Source organism: Pelobates fuscus, chromosome 2 (assembly GCF_036172605.1).
Source record: "Pelobates fuscus isolate aPelFus1 chromosome 2, aPelFus1.pri, whole genome shotgun sequence".
Classification (NCBI taxonomy): Eukaryota; Metazoa; Chordata; class Amphibia; order Anura; family Pelobatidae; genus Pelobates; species Pelobates fuscus.
In genome coordinates this window covers 69,192,689-69,210,412 of record NC_086318.1, presented here as the reverse complement: position 1 = coordinate 69,210,412, position 17,724 = coordinate 69,192,689, and the positions used below count along the sequence as shown (strand labels likewise).

The window sequence follows — 17,724 nt, the reverse complement described above, 5'->3', positions numbered from 1 at the left end:
ACATAAATTGAGGATTGTCCTTCACTACCTCTTTGTATTAGCAGATATCTGAAGTTTCACTGAGACTCCTGATAGGCCAGACCCTGTTTGGCTCTAGCAGCCTTGAGTGCCGTGGAAAGACACCTCGAGTGCCGTGCATGGCACTAGTGCCGTAGGTTGCCTACCCCTGATGTAGAGCAACAGACTGTGCAATATGCCTTTTATCCACAACTCTAAGTCTACCAGATCCTACAGTGATCCATCCGCCATTCCTATTATGTCTCTGTGGCAGTGGCTTTGCAGCAGTTCCAGCCTGAGGTTGTTTACCAGATAATTTACAAATCTCAGACTTCAAAAATACAATCTCCTTCCGCAAAATAGAGAACTGTCTACAGATTACACAACAACCAAACCTCGAAAAAGTGGAACGTGAAACAAATGCATAGCAACTATTACACTGAACTAAGTCTGCCATTTCAATGAGGTGAATAATTTAAATCAAACAAATTTTTACTTTTTATTTATCCTCCTGAATAACTCAGATTACCTCCAGTTTATCTCCAGAATATCTCCAACCACACACACTTAGAAGCAACACTCTCCAGAATATCTCCAACCACACACACTTAGAAGCAACACTCTCCAGAATATCTCCCACCACACACACTTAGAAACAACACTTAGATGAAGCAACCAAGCTATATTAGCCAAGCTAATGACAACAACTCTTATATACTCCTAAAATCACCACCCACTAGGAATGTTTAACACCTGGGTAGGCCTCTGCTTATTTGCAAACAATAGCTAATTTAAACAGCAATCAATAGCAAGTAGCTAACTAATCAAATCAAATGCCTTATAATTACCAACAGGAAATCAAACCTTGTGCAATCGGTAACCTTTTCCTACAGATGAATCCTACCTGTAACAGTAAAAAAGAAAACTCTTAGCACAAATCTTAGACAGTTGAAGCTTCTGTAAAACTCTCCAGAATATCTTCAACCACACACACTTAGAAGCAACACTTAGAGAGACAGCTAGTTACAATTGTGTGATACTAACAAAACTGCAAAGATGGCTGCTTTAACTCAGAATAGGAAGTAATTATTGAACCATCTCCTGAAGCAATTAAATATATAATGTATTGCATAAGGACACATTATAAGATGAAGTGAACCTGTCAGGACTCAGTTTTATTCTTAAGTCCTATAAAGCATGTCTATGAGCTACACTTAATCTCTGCAGGCATTTAAGCCAAGATTTCAATTATTACAAGGTATTGTATTACAAGCCTTCTTGGCTGTCAAATCACGGGTGCTGGCGGGTGTAAAAGTTAATATATATTTATATTTTCAAGCAGAAACGCTGCACATACAGATTCCAACCACCATGACCACTTCTAAAAGCAGGGTGAGGGGGCTGATGACATATTACCGAGCTAGTGGAGATAGAATGTCTTTTCATTTCTTCACATTAAAATGTTTATAAGATTGTTTCAAGGGCATCTGGGTTGTTATTATTTTTCTTATCGATAACGCAAAACTCACCATTTCACATCAGGAGACATTAATGCATGTTCTTGTTTTGTCTTTTTGTACGTTTAAATGTTTGGGTTTTTCCTGTAGCACACAAGGAGTTAATTAAATTGTGTGGATTGTGCTGGGCATTTGTGTAAGGCCGGTCAGGGGTAGTCATGGAGAGGAATTATGTTTAGAGGCAGAATTACAAACTATTAGCATGCATCCAATAAACAATCAGAATAAATCCTCCTTTGCAGTTATTGCAGAAATTGTCAAATTCTGCCCCAGTTTCCATTTTTAGCCTAATTATGCTGAATGACTGCTAGCTAGAAATCGAGAAGGAAAGAGTACGATAAAAATATAAAAGCATTGCTCAATACAACACAAAGCCTCATAATAAATGTCAAACAAAACATTTTATAACCTATTTAAATATAATTGCCTCCCTTTAGAACCTACTCTCTCTCTCTCTCATTCTCTCTCGGATGATATCACATCTCCTAACCCCCTTTTGTTTTAGTTTAGTGCATCATCGTCCTGGAACACATTGTAAATCTACACTCTGTATCCCTGAGGCATTAGTAAATTCTATATTTAATTTGCCATATAAATATAGACAGCATCTCTCCTTTCCCTGCTCCCCCCACCTCTTCAATGACAGCAATACAGAAGCACGCCATGTCATTGTGCACGTCAGGGTAGAAAAGACACAGGGAGATAATAACCGGCGATTACTATACAATGATACTGTGTCAGTTCTGCTCCACCGATCAGCAAATCAAATCCACATATTACGGATTGGGGGAAAAAAATCCAGATTTAATACCGGATTACACTGTGCATTGTGTGCTGTGTAACGTGGGGGCTCACATTAGTTTTTGTGGCGATAATTCATATACTGTAAGTTAAATGTCAGCCACATTGTATTAAAGTGGTTTTGATGCTTTAATCCTGTCCCATCTCTCTGGCAATATAAAACATTTCTAATTAATAGACACGTGGCAGTCAGGCAAGCATTTTTTAATGGCACGTCTTCCTGTATTTATAGCGTCATTCTAAATGTGTTTTGATTTAAATATATATGTAAATTAATATCAAAATACAGTTAGAACAAATTTATGCCATTTTATCATTTAAAAAAAATGTAATTAAATTTCCCCCCCATTTTTTTAAAATTATTTATTTATTATTTTTATTTTATATATATATATATTTAATTATAATTATATATAATTAACATCATTCTAAGTGTATTTTAATATTAATATTTATTTATATATATATATATATATATATATATATATATATATATATAAAACAAATATTAAAATACACTTTTAACCCCCTAAGGACTGAGCCAAATGTACACGTTGTGATCAAAACAAAACGTAAACAAAACCTGGAATTTGACTATATGCCTGTTCAACCGTAATTCACCTCTTTCATATAAGGTGCACCCTCACTTATTATATATAATTTAATTCAGGGGAAACAGGGCTTGTATTTAACATCAAATATTTAGCTATGAAACATAATTTAATATGAATAAAATGTAAAAAAAATGGGAGATAAGAAATTTTATTTTTTTAGTTCTACATGACATTACAACTTTGAATGTCATAATACGGTTTGCTTTTACTGCAATAAAATACACATATTTGTATTTAGTGATGTCTCACGTGTAAAACAGTACCCCCTATGTACAGGTTTTATGGTGTTTTGGGAAGTTACAGGGTCAGATATAGCATGTTACATTTTACAGTTTTTTCACATTGAAATTCGCCAGATTGGTTACGTTGCCTTTGAGACCGTATGGTAGAATAGGAATGAGAATTACCCCCATGATGGCATACAATTTGCAATAGTATATAACCCAAGGTATTGCAAATGGGGTATGTCCAGTCTTTTCTAGGAGCCACTTGGTCACAAACAATGGCCAAAGTTAGCGTTAATATTTGTTGTATGTGTGAAAAATGCAGAAAACTAATTTGAACGCCAATTTTGCCCAGTGTTTGTGACTAAGTGGCTACTAAAAAATACTGGACATACCCCATTTCCAATACCTTGGGTTGTCTCCTATTGTAAATGGTATGCTATCATGGGGGTAATTCTCATTACTGGGGTTCCTTTAACACCTTCAATTTTCAAAGGTCTTCATGTCCCACCTCATCACCATTTAAATCTCATACAGGCTATAATCACTGTAATATCTCGACAAAAACACAGAAAAAGTGATTGACTTGTGTTTTCTTTTTCTCCATAAAACATGAGAGCTTATGAATTACTTTTACAGCAGAGAGAACAACAGTATCTGGTAAATCGTTCCAGTCAATGTGCGACACAGTTATAATAATTTCATTTGAAGGCCTTTTCCAAATATGTACGGCCCGTGATAGAACAGTAGATCCCCAGAGGTTTTTAAACTACAGCTTCCATGATGCTTTGTCATTCTAAAGGCATGCAATGCATCATGGGAGTTGTAGTTCTACAACATCTGGGCATCTACCCTTTGGGCAGCCCTGCCCTAGATGTTTTATTCTGTTCTATGCTTGGCCTTCAGAATAGCAAGGTATTATGGAAGATGTTCTAAAACATTTGGGGATCTCTTAGGTTTGCAAATCTGAGTAAAAACACCCATATACACACACTTAACATTGTAACAGCTAAACAAGCAGACATCTAATGGGTAACTATAGCAGAGGAGATACTTCCTTATTTAATAATCTAATATTTATTTGTGTGATGTATGGATTTATTTCCCATGGAGACACCAAGGACTCGAACATTAAATATAAACTGGGAAATTAGTTATATCTGTCAACAGTAACTACTTGCCAACCTGTGTGTGGATTTTATGTCTGTGCAATAAAAAAAATCCTCACAAGGAGAAAGTGTGATATAACACTTAAAGAGAAAAAAAAAATTAAAATTTAAACCTGGTGAACCAGCAGGCAGCTCGGAAACACACGTGAACGGATACGTTCCTTCCCTCACCCTACAAATTCATAAACAAGGATATCTGTTTATAAGTGAAAAACTTGTTAAAAAGCAGAAGAGAGCTAAATTAGAATACAAGGGGATAATACTCCTTTATGTCAGTTTAAACTATATCTTGGGACACTGGTTTCCAGAAAAATTCAACTGGAATGCAAAATGTCCCAAAAAAATCAGGGCTGACATGGACATAAAGACACGGAACAACCAGTTCATGATCAGATTAACAGGTTAATGAAAGCAGAAGTCGGGCTCAGTTATAACTGGATTATTACTTAGTGTATTTGATATTGATTTAAAATTTACAGTCGCTCAAAATGATTAGCCAAACACACCATAACATAAACCTGCCACAATACAGCAGCCTGATTTATGGTAGGTATCAGCATGAACACACAAAAGACCTTTAAGGGTTACTCCAATCTTCACAACCACCAAACCCACTGTTGTGGTTAAAATGCCAGGAATACATTTGCCCGGTTCCTTTGGATAAAATATTTAGCAATGGTTTGCCCCCTTGGGTTTAAATGCCCCTTGTTGGTCAGGTGAGGCGCTTTTGGCTTCTAAACAGTAGCAGAAGTCGTAACCAATGCCATTCAATGGCTGAGACCGTCAGTTGACCGCCCATGACTAACATAGAAACATAGAATGTGATGGCAGATAAGAACCATTCGGGCCATCTAGTCTGCCCAATTTTCTAAATACTTTCATTAGTCCCTGGCCTTATCTTATAGTTAGGATAGCCTTATGCCTATCCCACGCATGCTTAAACTCCTTTACTGTGTTAACCTCTACCACTTCAGCTGGAAGTCTATTCCATGCATCCACTACCCTCTCAGTAAAGTAATACTTCCTGATATTATTTTTCAACCTTTGTCCCTCTAATTTAAAATTATGTCCTCTTGTTGTCCTCTTCTTTTAAATATAGTCTAATCCTTTACTGTGTTGATTCCCTTTATGTATTTAAAGGAACACTATAGTCACCTAAATTACTTTATCTAAATAAAGCAGTTTTAGTCTATAGATCATTCCCCTGCAACTTCACTGCTTAATTCACTGTCATTTAGGAGTTAAATCACTTTGTTTCTGTTTATGCAGCCCTAGCCACACCTCCCCTGGCTATGATTGACAGAGCCTGCATGAAGAAAAAAAAACTGGTTTCACTTTCAAACAGATGTAATTTACCTTAAATAATTGTATCTCTTTCTCTGTAAATTGAACTTTAATCACATACAGGAGGCCCTTGCAGGGTCTAGCAAGCTATTAACATAGCAGGGGATAAGACAAACTAAGTTAAACAGAACTTGCAATAAAGAAAGCCTTAATAGGGCTCTCTTTACAGGAAGTGTTTATGGAAGACTGTGCAAGTCACATGCAGGGAGGTGTGACTAGGGTTCATAAACAAAGGGATTTAACTCCTAAATGGCAGAGGATTGAGCAGTGAGGCTGCAGAGACATGTGCTATACACCAAAACTGCTTCATTAAGCTAAAGTTGTTCAGGTGACTATAGTGTCCCTTTAAATGTTTCTATCATATCCCCCCTGTCTCGTCTTTCCTCCAAGCTATACATGTTAAGATCCTTTAACCTTTCCTGGTAAGTTTTATCCTGCAATCCATGAACCAGTTTAGTAGCCTTTCTCTGAACTCTCTCTAAGGTATCAATATCCTTCTGACGATACGGTCTCCAGTACTGCGTACAATACTCCAAGTGAGGTCTCACCAGTGTTCTGTACAATGCCATGAGCACTTCCCTCTTTCTACTGCTAATACCTCTCCCTATACAACCAAGCATTCTGCTAGCATTTCCTGCTGCTCTATTAAATTGTCTGCCTACCTTGAAGTCATCAGAAATAATCACCCCTAAATCCCTTTCCTCAGATGTTGAGGTTAGGGCTCTATCAAATATTCTGTACTCTGTCCTTGGGTTTTTACGTCCAAGATGCATTATCTTGCACTTATCCACATTAAATGTCAGTTGCCACAACTCTGACCATTTTTCTAGTTTACCTAAATCATTTGCCATTTGGCTTATCCCTCCTGGAACATCAACCCTGTTACATATCTTAGTATCATCCGCAAAAAGACATACCTTACCATCAAGACCTTCTGGGTCCAAGTACATATCCCTGAGGTACCCCACTGGTGACAAGCCCAAGCTTCGAATATACTCCATTGACTACAACCCTCTGTTGCCTGTCACTCAGCCACTGCCCTACCTATTCAACAATATTGGAAACCAAACTTAAAGATTGCAGTTTATTGATAAGCCTTCTATGTGAAACAGTGTCAAAAGCCTTACTGTAATCTAGGTAAGCAATGTCTACTGCACCACCCTGATCTATTATTTTAGTTACCCAATCCAAAAAATCAATATGATTAGTTTGGCATGATCTCCCTGAAGTAAACCCATGTTGTCTCTGATCTTGAAATCCATATGTTTTTAGATGTTCAACAATCCTATCCTTTAACATGGTTTCCATCACTTTCCCCACTACTGAAGTAAGGCTTACTGGCCTATAGTTGCCCGACATTTAGTGCAAATTAGATTTGCACAGAATTGACATTAGCCAGCCCGGAACGAATAGGTGGCTGATGACACTCCAATGCTGCTGCCGTAGGTGGAGTTACATCTCGCGCAGCAGAGGAGTTAAACTCGGTATGTGCAGTTTGTCATAGTGAAGCACTGCACATGCAGATTCCAGGCACCACCACCCCTTCAAATCACTAAAGTGATCACGGTGGTTGGAGTAACCCTGTAATCAATCTGTAGACAGATGTGTCATTTGCCAGAAATGGAAAGTGTTTAGAAGCCAACTGGGTCAGTTTTAAGCTTCTGTGTGCCCTTTGCAAAATGTAAGAGTAATATCGACCAACCCATCCTTATTTATCATTTGTCATTTAATTTAAATTAATACTGTATGGCTCTTTTCTAGCCCCCCCCCCCCCCTTTCATTGCTCTTTTTAAACCCCTTGTTACTTTGGCTTTTTCTTCCCTCTGTTGTATGGCCGTTCCTCTCCCCCCTCCTTAGTGTTGCCCTTCTGCGTCCATTTTTTGTGTGGGAAGTAGAAAGACCGGACAGTTTCTTGGTTAATTTAGTTTCTTGCAGCTCACATATCTATGCATCTATCACAGCATCCAACTCTTCTGACCCCACTAAAACACCTTGGAGCCTTAGCCAGGGCCAGTGGCGGATCCAGAGCCTGATCTCGGGAGGGGCACTTGTAGATTATTTAAAGAAATAATCCAGACACAATAACCACTACAGCTCAGTGTAGTGGTTATGGTGTCTATAGTGCCGAGACCCCCTCCCAGAGTAAGTAGTCAAACCGTTTAAGAACAGTTTGACAACTTACCTGAAGTCTGCTGGGAAATGGGGCTGTAGTAGTGCATAGGAGCAGTAGTGTGTGTGAGTGGTGCAATGTGTAAGGGGTGCAGTGTGTGTGTGAGGGGGACAGTGTGTGAGGGGGACAGTGTATGTCAGGGATGCAGTGTATGTGTGGGACAGTATGTGTGTGTAACAGTTGCAGTGTGTGTGTGAGTATTGCAGTGTATGTGTGAGTGTGGGCAATGTGTGTATATGGGGCGGCAGTGTATGGGGGCAGTGTGTGTGTATGAGGGGGCAGTACGGGTCTATGGGGTCAGTGTGTGTGTATGGGGGCAGTATGGGGGTCAGTGTGTGTGTATGGGGGCAGTGTGTGTGCATGGGGGGCAGTGTGTGTGTATGGGGGCAGTATGGGTGTATGGGGGGCAGTGTGTGTGTATGGGGGCAGTATGGGTGTATGGGGGCAGTATGGGTGTATGGGGGGCAGTGTGGGTGTATGGGGGCAGTGTGGGTGTATGGGGGGCAGTGTGGGTGTATGGGGGGCAGTGTGTGTGTATGGGGGCAGTGTGTGTGTATGGGGGCAGTGTGGGTGTATGGGGGGCAGTATGTGTGTATTGGGGCAGTTTGTGTATGAGGGGGCAGTACGGGTCTATGGGGGGCAGTGTGTGTGTATGGGGGGCAGTATGGGTGCAGTGTGTGTGTATGGGGGGCAGTACGGGTCTATGGGGAGCAGTGTGTGTGTATGGGGGGCAGTGTGCGTGTATGGGGGGCAGTGTGCGTGTATGAGGGGCAGTGTGTGTGTATGAGGGGCAGTATGGGTGTATGGGGGGCAGTGTGTGTGTATGGGGGGAAGTATGGGTGTATGGGGGGCAGTGTGTGTGTATGGGGGGCAGTGTGTGTGTATGGGGGGCAGTATGGGTGTATGGGGGGCAGTATGGGTGTATGGGGGCAGTGTGTGTGTATGGGGGGCAGTGTGTGTGTATGAGGGGCAGTGTGTGTGTATGAGGGGCAGTGTGTGTGTATGAGGGGCAGTGTGTGTGTATGAGGGGCAGTGTGTGTGTATGAGGGGCAGTGTGTGTGTGTATGGGGGGCAGTATGGGTGTATGGGGGGCAGTGTGTGTGTATGGGGGGCAGTGTGTGTGTATGGGGGGCAGTGTGTGTGTATGGGGGGCAGTGTGTGTGTATGGGGGCAGTATGGGTGTATGGGGGCAGTATGGGTGTATGGGGGCAGTATGGGTGTATGGGGGCAGTGTGTGTGTATGGGGGGCAGTATGGGTGTATGGGGGCAGTATGGGTGTATGGGGGCAGTATGGGTGTATGGGGGCAGTGTGTGTGTATGGGGGGCAGTATGGGTGTATGGGGGCAGTATGGGTGTATGGGGGCAGTATGGGTGTATGGGGGCAGTATAGGTGTATGGGGGCAGTATGGGTGTATGGGGGCAGTGTGTGTGTATGGGGGGCAGTGTGTGTGTATGGGGGGCAGTATGGGTGTATGGGGGCAGTATGGGTGTATGGGGCAGTATGGGTGTATGGGGGCAGTATGGGTGTATGGGGGCAGTATGGGTGTATGGGGGCAGTATAGGTGTATGGGGGCAGTATGGGTGTATGGGGGCAGTATGGGTGTATGGGGGCAGTGTGTGTGTAATGGGGGGCAGTGTGTGTGTAATGGGGGGCAGTGTGTGTGTAATGGGGGGCAGTGTGTGTGTGTGTGTGATATAAGGGTATGGGGGCTTTTTTTTTATATATATATATATATTTTCTATTTAAATAAATATTCTATGTCCCCCCTCCCTTCTTACCTTTACTGGGGGGAGGGGGGACATTTCCCTGGTGGTCCGGTGGGCGATTCATTGGTGGTCCCAGTGGGAGAGTGAACTCTAGCCCACGCTCCCAGGCTAAAGTTCACTCTCGCGAGATTTGGAGCGTTGCCGTGGTAACCGCGGCAACGCTCCAAATCTCGCGAGAGGAGGACCCGGAGGAACTGCAGCCTGACCTCCGGGTCCTCCCTCTCACTCACTCCTTCCCCCGCCGGCCGCCAGCACAGTGCCTGCGGACCGGGGAGGGAGATCTGTGATCTCCCCTCCGGTCCGCACGCACATTGCAGGGCTGGCAGGGGAGGGAGGGAGAGGGAGACCGTCGGTATTCTCGGGGGGGGCAATTGCCCCGTTGCCCCCCCCCTGGATCCGCCACTGGCCAGGGCTCAGAATACCAATTAAAACTTCACTTCTCCTGGTATGAGGAGATACAAGCCAAAACATACATGACTGGGTTCTGTGTTATGTAGTGTCCGTTTGAATCCAGAAACTGTATTTGAATTCTGAGGGTTGTGCAGGATACGTGTCTGGGGATATACCTGAAATTACAGATTTATGGAATGTGGCAACATAATTGGAAAAAACAATTTAATTTTTCTAGGATACTTTTATATCATCATGGATCATTGATACTCTTTTAATAGAAAATTAATTTATGTTTTACTTTTTATATTTTAAAATGATTTTACTCTTTTGCGAAAAATATATTCAGAAAATAAATTATTAAAACTAATTGAAAGGATTCTTGTCTGTATCTGGTTCTAAAAAAAGAATGTTGATCCTTTGATTAACACTCAAGTAGGTGAGCACTTGGGAAATAGTGATCACAAATTTCATGCATGCTCAATTCATTTTTACCATCTTAAATCTGAAAAGCATTATTGGCAAAGCATCAGTGCTTAACACATTTGACATTAAAACTAGGCACAAATAATGTCGTGATGATTTTTATTTAATGTCTTACTTCAACCAGAAGTCAAAGATTAGAGGTTAATTGAGAGGTCAGTATTCAGTTATACTAGCCTGAGGTCAAACATGTGTCTTGTCTCCATGGTAACAGCGTGCTTCATTGCATATATATTGTGGCACATGTACAGCAAAGCGATTAGTAGCTCAGATCTGTTAATGTAGAAAATCACATATTCCGAAAACAAGATATTCTCAGATTCCTGGAAATGGAGCATTATGATACGTTTCTATAAGAGTCATCTTGCTAGTTAACATGAAACATCCTTTAAATATTTGAACAGTAGCATTCAGCAGTTAATACCAGTTAAATACCAAGCAAATGAAGATACACAATATTTCATTTTTTTTTTTTTAACAACAGCCACTACGTTATAATAAAAGATCGGAGTAATTATATCTACAATAATGAAATACTGCCACTTACACATTTTCTAATTGGCATGGCTTCCAACACCTGTTCTCCTATGTCCTAGTGTGTACATTTTACGTTGTGAGGATACATCTTTATGTGACACAAGCTGCATTATCCCATTAGAACGCTCAAATAGACACAGTATCAGATATAGGCTTGTGTAAGCACATTGACGTAAGAGCAGGTGAATGTGATAAACACACCCACACACTTCTGAGAACATGAAGAGTAATTTCCCAATGTCTGAGATAATAATTCACTATGATTTTGTTTAATGATTCCAGTCCTGTATTCTGCTACCCCTACACAACCTGCCTTGTTTAATATTACCTGTCCTTACCTCTTGGCTTGTTCTTTGGATTCTCATACTTTGCGGTCTCTAGCCTTGCCTTGGCCACTATATCTTGCTGGACCATGAATAATCTGGCAGTGCCAAACCTGAAGGACAGTAGGTATGAATAGTGATGTCACGAACATAAAATTTTCGGTTGGCGAACAGCGAACGCAAACTTCCGCAAATGTTCGCAAACGGGCGAACCGGCCGAACCGCCATAGACTTCAATGGGCAGGCAAATTTTAAAACCCACAGGGACTCTTTCTGGCCACAATAGTGATGGAAAAGTTGTTTCAAGGGGACTAACAACTGGACTTTTGACCTAGGCGACTTCTCTTCTCAGTGACAATACCTCCTGCTGCACTGAAGGTCCTTTCTGACAGGACACTTGAAGCGGGGCAGGCCAGAAGTTCTATCGCAAATTGGGATAGCTCAGGCCACAGGTCAAGCCTGCACACCCAGTAGTCAAGGGGTTCATCGCTCCTCAGAGTGTCGATATCTGCAGTTAAGGCGAGGTAGTCTGCTACTGTAACGAGTATATACCCCTACACGCAGGATCCAGCCAAACAGAAGACAGCACAGAGGAGAGATACGTCTACCGGACCTTAGAGTGGCCGGACTCGACGTAAAGGAGAAGTACAGAGTCAGGAGCGATCCGAGGTCAAGGGCACAAAGAGACAGCGTAAACGAGAACTAGCCGGGGTCTGGTACACAGGAATCAGCAAGCCGGCAAACAGTACAGACAAGGATAAAGCGAAAACGAAGTCAGAATACAAAGCCAAGGTCAAGTACGGAGAAACACAACTGAATACAACAAGCACTAAAGGGAACTGTAGCAGAAACCACGATAGGGCAAGGAACTAAGGGAAAAGGGTAAGTATAAGTAGCCTTCAAACTAATGTGATTGGCTCCTGTCACTTCCACTCCCCCAACAGGTAAGTGTATGGGGTGATTGGCATGACAGGAGCCAATGGGAGCCTTTTTGTAATTTAGGCTCCCACTGTCTCTTTAAGAGCGCGCCCGAGATTCGCGGCGCGCTCTTAGCTGCAGGCGGGACACGTGACCGCTTCTCGCGGTCACTGCCCGCCTTCCTGTTTGAGCAGTCGGATGAGCCGCGCGCGGCTCGTGCAGCCGCAGGACCGCGCGCGGCTTGAAGAGAGGACCGCGGCCGGCCCCCGGATAAGGTAAGTACCGCTACAGCTACCTGTCGGTCGAGTCATTCTCTGAGGGTGGACCCTGAAGGGCTGTGGCAAATTGTAGGACTTAAAAAACTCGGCATGTCCTCCATCAACAACTCGTCTGTAAAGCGTCCTGTCCTTGCCGGCATGGTCATGGGAAGAGGAGGACCACGCCCCTGCTGTGACATCACCCGTATACGCTGTGTAAAGCATACTTTTTAATTGATTTTGGAACTGCTGCATCCTTTCCGACTTGCCGTAATTCGGTAACATTTCAGGCATTTTTTGCTTATACCGGGGGTCTAGTAGCGTGGACACCCAGTACAGGTCGTTCTCCTTCAGCCTTTTTATACAAGGGTCCCTAAACAGGCACGACAGCATGAAAGACCCCATTTGCACAAGGTTGGATGTCGAGCTACTTATGTCCCGTTCCTCATCCTCAGTGATCTCTCTGAAGGTATGTTCTTCCCCGCAGCCACGTACAACACCACGGGTACCAGATAGGTGACAACGAGCACCCTGGGATGCCTGTTGTCTTTAGTCTTCCTCTACCTCCTCAAAGTCACATTCCTCCTCTGACTCCTCTTCCTCACAATCCTCTTCCAGCGTTGCCGCAGGTCCAGCAAGCGATGCTGATAAGGCTGTTTCTGGTGGTGATGGTGACCACAACTCTTCCTCTTCACGCTCATCTACGGCCTGATCCAGCACTCTTTGCAGGGCACGCTCCAGGAAGAAAACAAATGGTATGATGTCGCTGATGGTGCCTTCGGTGCGACTGACTAGGTTTGTCACCTCCTCAAAAGCCTACAGCCTACATGAGCCTACAGGCATTGCGCATGAGCGTCCAGTAACGTGGCTAATAAAATTCCCAGCTCCGCAGAGGCTGTCCTAGCACCCCAGTCATACAAATACTTGTTAACGGCTTTTTCTTGTTGGAGCAGGCGGTCGAACATTAGGAGTGTTGAATTCCAACGTGTCGGGCTGTCGCAAATCAAGCGCCTCACTGGCATGTTGTTGCGCCGCCGGATATCGGAAAAGTGCGCCATGGCCGTGTAGGAACGCCTGAAATGGCCACACACCTTCCTGGCCTGCTTAAGGACGTCCTGTAAGCCTGGGTACTTATGCACAAAGCGTTGTACGATCAGATTACACACATGTGCCATGCACGGCACATGTGTCAGCTTGCTTAAATGCAATGCCGCCAACAAATTTCTTCCATTGTCACAAACCACTTTGCCGATCTCCAGTTGGTGCGGAGTCAGCCACTGATCCACCTGTGCGTTCAGGGCAGACAGGAGTGCTGGTCCGGTGTGACTCTCTGCTTTCAGGCAAGTCAACCCCAAGACGGCGTGACACTGCCGTATCCGGGATGTGGAACAGTACCTGGGGAGCTGGGGGGGCGGGCATTGATGTGGATCAAGACGCAGCAGCAGAAGAGGACTCAGCCAAGGAGGTTATGGAAGAGGATGGAGTAGGAGGAGTAGAGGAGGTGGCAGCAGGCTGCCTGCAAGTCGTGGCGGTGTCTCCAACTCCTCTGCAGAGCCACGCATTCCATGCTTGGCAGTAGTGATGTACCGAACTGTCCGCCGGCGAACAGTTCCCGGCGAAATTAGCGTGTTCGCGTTCGCCGCGGCGGGCGGACACATGCGCAGGTCGATCCGCCCCCTATTCGTCATCATTGGGCAAACTTTGACCCTGTGCCTCTCGGTCAGCAGACACATTACAGCCAATCAGCAGCACTCCCTTCCACACCCTCCAACCTCACTCCCAGCATCCATTTTCGATTCATTCAGAAGATGCATGCTTAGTGAGAGGAGGGAAAGTTTAGCTGCTGCTGATTACATAGGGAAATTGATAGCTAGGCTAGGGTATTCAGTGTCCACTACAATCCTGAAGGACTCATCTGATCTCTGCTGTAAGGACAGCACCCCAAAAAGCCCTTTTTACGGCTATAACATCAGGCTGCTTTTTTTTTTTTTTTCCTGTGTAATGTAATTGCAGGTGCCTGCCTGCCAGCTTCTGTGTGAGGTTCACATTGGATACTGTGCCTATTTGCCCAGTGCCACCACTCATATCTGTTTTAACAATAGGTTAAGCTTTACATTTAAAATAAATATTTTTTTTTCACTGTAATAGAAGAGCAGTTGCCTGCCTACCAGCTTCTGTGTGAGGTTCACATTGGATACTGTGCCTATTTGCCCAGTGCCACCACTCATATCTGTTTTAACAATAGGTTAAGCTTTACATTTAAAATAAATATTTTTTTTTCACTGTAATAGAAGAGCAGTTAGTTGTCTGCAAGCGTCTGTGTTTCAGGCCTACTTCAGCGTGTGCTCTGCAGACCTGTGCCAGCGTGCTTTGACAGTTGCCAATCATATCTGGTGTCTCTATAGCGTGCTTTTACAACCAAAATTTTGTTTCCACTGTAATAGAAGAGCAGTTGCCTGCCTGCCAGCTTCTGTGTGAGGTTCACATTGGATACTGTGCCTATTTGCCCAGTGCCACCACTCATATCTGTTTTAACAATAGGTTAAGCTTTACATTTAAAATAAATATTTTTTTTTCACTGTAATAGAAGAGCAGTTGCCTGCCTTCCAGCTTCTGTGTGAGGTTCACATTGGATACTGTGCCTATTTGCCCAGTGCCACCACTCATATCTGTTTTAACAATAGGTTAAGCTTTAAATTTAAAATAAATATTTTTTTTTCACTGTAATAGAAGAGCAGTTAGTTGTCTGCAAGCGTCTGTGTTTCAGGCCTACTTCAGCGTGTGCTCTGCAGACCTGTGCCAGCGTGCTTTGACAGTTGCCAATCATATCTGGTGTCTCTATAGCGTGCTTTTACAACCAAAATTTTGTTTCCACTGTAATAGAAGAGCAGTTTCCTGCCTGCCAGCTTCTGTGTGAGGTTCACATTGGATACTGTGCCTATTTGCCCAGTGCCACCACTCATATCTGTTTTAACAATAGGTTAAGCTTTACATTTAAAATAAATATTTTTTTTTCACTGTAATAGAAGAGCAGTTGCCTGCCTGCCAGCTTCTGTGTGAGGTTCACATTGGATACTGTGCCTATTTGCCCAGTGCCACCACTCATATCTGTTTTAACAATAGGTTAAGCTTTACATTTAAAATAAATATATTTTTTTCACTGTAATAGAAGAGCAGTTGCCTGCCTGCCAGCTTCTGTGTGAGGTTCACATTGGATACTGTGCCTATTTGCCCAGTGCCACCACTCATATCTGTTTTAACAATAGGTTAAGCTTTACATTTAAAATAAAAATTTTTTTTCACTGTAATAGAAGAGCAGTTAGTTGTCTGCAAGCGTCTGTGTTTCAGGCCTACTTCAGCGTGTGCTCTGCAGACCTGTGCCAGCGTGCTTTGACAGTTGCCAATCATATCTGGTATCTCTATAGCGTTCTTTTACAACCAAAATTTTGTTTCCACTGTAATAGAAGAGCAGTTGCCTGCCTGCCAGCTTCTGTGTGAGGTTCACATTGGATACTGTGCCTATTTGCCCAGTGCCACCACTCATATCTGTTTTAACAATAGGTTAAGCTTTACATTTAAAATAATTTTTTTTTTTTCACTGTAATAGAAGAGCAGTTAGTTGTCTGCAAGCGTCTGTGTTTCAGGCCTACTTCAGCGTGTGCTCTGCAGACCTGTGCCAGCGTGCTTTGACAGTTGCCAATCATATCTGGTGTCTCTATAGCGTGCTTTTACAACCAAAATTTTGTTTCCACTGTAATAGAAGAGCAGTTGCCTGCCTGCCAGCTTCTGTGTGAGGTTCACATTGGATACTGTGCCTATTTGCCCAGTGCCACCACTCATATCTGTTTTAACAATAGGTTAAGCTTTACATTTAAAATAAATATTTTTTTTTCACTGTAATAGAAGAGCAGTTGCCTGCCTGCCAGCTTCTGTGTGAGGTTCACATTGGATACTGTGCCTATTTGCCCAGTGCCACCACTCATATCTGTTTTAACAATAGGTTAAGCTTTACATTTAAAATAAATATATTTTTTTCACTGTAATAGAAGAGCAGTTGCCTGCCTGCCAGCTTCTGTGTGAGGTTCACATTGGATACTGTGCCTATTTGCCCAGTGCCACCACTCATATCTGTTTTAACAATAGGTTAAGCTTTACATTTAAAATAAAAAAATTTTTCACTGTAATAGAAGAGCAGTTAGTTGTCTGCAAGCGTCTGTTTCAGGCCTACTTCAGCGTGTGCTCTGCAGGCCTGTGCCAGCGTGCTTTGACAGTTGCCAATCATATCTGGTATCTCTATAGCGTGCTTTTACAACCAAAATTTTGTTTCCACTGTAATAGAAGAGCAGTTGCCTGCCTGCCAGCTTCTGTGTGAGGTTCACATTGGATACTGTGCCTATTTGCCCAGTGCCACCACTCATATCTGTTTTAACAGTAGGTTAAGCTTTACATTTAAAATATTTTTTTTTTTTCACTGTAATAGAAGAGCAGTTAGTTGTCTGCAAGCGTCTGTGTTTCAGGCCTACTTCAGCGTGTGCTCTGCAGACCTGTGCCAGCGTGCTTTGACAGTTGCCAATCATATCTGGTGTCTCTATAGCGTGCTTTTACAACCAAAATTTTGTTTCCACTGTAATAGAAGAGCAGTTGCCTGCCTGCCAGCTTCTGTGTGAGGTTCACATTGGATACTGTGCCTATTTGCCCAGTGCCACCACTCATATCTGTTTTAACAATAGGTTAAGCTTTACATTTAAAATAAATATTTTTTTTTCACTGTAATAGAAGAGCAGTTGCCTGCCTGCCAGCTTCTGTGTGAGGTTCACATTGGATACTGTGCCTATTTGCCCAGTGCCACCACTCATATCTGTTTTAACAATAGGTTAAGCTTTACATTTAAAATAAATATATATTTTTCACTGTAATAGAAGAGCAGTTGCCTGCCTGCCAGCTTCTGTGTGAGGTTCACATTGGATACTGTGCCTATTTGCCCAGTGCCACCACTCATATCTGTTTTAACAATAGGTTAAGCTTTACATTTAAAATAAATATTTTTTTTTCACTGTAATAGAAGAGCAGTTAGTTGTCTGCAAGCGTCTGTGTTTCAGGCCTACTTCAGCGTGTGCTCTGCAGACCTGTGCCAGCGTGCTTTGACAGTTGCCAATCATATCTGGTGTCTCTATAGCGTGCTTTTACAACCAAAATTTTGTTTCCACTGTAAT

The 17,724-nt window shown here is 42.9% G+C and overlaps 1 long non-coding RNA gene across 1 annotated transcript in view; it reads right to left on the bottom strand.

The window, feature by feature from the left end:
* LOC134586612 (uncharacterized) overlaps positions 1-17,724 on the bottom strand; it is an 880,984-nt gene that overhangs the window by 234,738 nt on the left and 628,522 nt on the right. The window lies entirely within an intron of this gene.